Source organism: Equus quagga, chromosome 15, assembly GCF_021613505.1.
Source record: "Equus quagga isolate Etosha38 chromosome 15, UCLA_HA_Equagga_1.0, whole genome shotgun sequence".
Taxonomy (NCBI): Eukaryota; Metazoa; Chordata; class Mammalia; order Perissodactyla; family Equidae; genus Equus; species Equus quagga.
The window spans coordinates 56,969,458-56,971,312 of record NC_060281.1 but is presented as its reverse complement, the minus strand read 5'-3'; positions in this window follow the sequence as shown (position 1 = coordinate 56,971,312).

The following is a 1,855-nucleotide window of genomic DNA, read 5'->3' as shown; positions in this document are numbered from 1 at the left end:
CCCCCCAAAAAAAAAATCAAGCACAAAACCCAAAAAATTCACAATGTCTAGCATCCAAGACAAAAACAGCAGGCATTCAAAGAAATAGGAAAATATGGGTCATAATTAGAAGAAAAATCGGTCAATAGAAACAGACCCAGAAATGATAAAGATTATAGAGTTAGTTGATAAGGATGTTAAAATAGCTGTTATAAGTGTATTCCATATGTTTAAGAAGGTAGAGAAAAGCATAAGCATCACAAGGAGAAAAATTAAAAATATAAAAAAGGCCCAAATTAAACCTCTAAAGATAAAAAGCACAGTAGATGGGAATAAGAGCAGATTCAACACAGCGGAAGAAAACATAGTGAACTTGAAGTCATAGCAATAGAAACTATCAGTTATGAACACAGAAAGAAACCCCTCCCCCACAAAAAATGAATAGAGCTTGAGTGAGATGTGGGACAATATCAAGCAGCCTATCGTATATTTAATTGAAATCCCAGTAGGAGATGAGAGAGATGGGGTAATAAATAATGGCCTAAAATTTTCCAAATTTGATGAGAGCTGTAAACCCACAGATCCAAAAAGCTCAACAAATCCCAAGTAGACAAAACATGAAGAAAACCATACTAAGAAACATAATCAAATTGCTAAAAACCAGAGATAAAGGAGCAAAGCCATTTCAATGAACAAAGAATAGTCTTTTCAATACATAGTGCTAGAACAATAGGATACCCATATGCAAAAAAGTGAACCTTGATCCACACTTTACACCATATATAAGAATTGTGGAGTAGATCACAGACCTAAATGTTAAACTTAAAACAATAAAAATTCCAGAAGAAAATATTTGTAACCTTAGATTGGTCAGAAATTTCTTAGATGAGATTTCAAAAGTATAAATCACATTTTTTAAAAGTTGTAAATTGAATTTCACCGATGTAAAACCTTTTGCTTTTCAAAGTACACTGTGAAAACTATTAAAAGACAAGCCACCAACAAGGAAGAAATATTTTCAAAAAACTATGGTAAAGGACTTGTATCCAAAATATATAAAGAATTCTCAAAAATAAGAAAATAAAATGCCAGTTAAAAACAAAAGAGCAAAAGATTTGAACAGGTACTTCGCCAAAGACATGTAAATAGCAAATAATCAAATGAAAAGATGCTCAATATTGTTGGTTAGGAAAATGCAGATTAAAACTACAAGAAGTAAATATGACACCAAAATCACAAGCAACAAAAGAAAAAGTGGATAACGGGGCATCATCGAAATTAGAAACTTTTGTGCCTCAAAGGAAACTATCAAGAAAATGAAGACAGCCCAAATAATGAGAGAAAAATTATTCAAATTATGTATCTGATAAGGGACTTGTATCTAATATACATATATTGTGTTATATATGTATATATAATAATTCAATACATATAACAATTCAATAATAAATGACCCAAAGATACTTACCCAATTTAAAAATGGGCAAAGGATCTAAATAGATATTTCTCCAAAGAAGATATACAACAATAAGTACATGAAAAGATGTTCAACATCGTTAGTCATGGGCGAAATGCAAATCCAAACCACAAGGAGATAGCACTTCAAACTCTCTAAGGTGGTCGAAATAAAAAAGATAGATAATAACAATAACAAGGCTTGGTGAAGAATGGGAGAAATTGGAACCCTCACACCACTGGCAGGAATGTAAGATGTCACAGCCCCTTTGAAAAATACAGTACCTCCAACAGCTTGACAGTATCTCAAACAATTAAACATAGAGCTACCATATGATTGAGCAACTCCGCTTCTAAGTATATACCCAAGAGAAATGAAAACATACATCCACACAGACGCTTGTACACAAACCTTAATAGC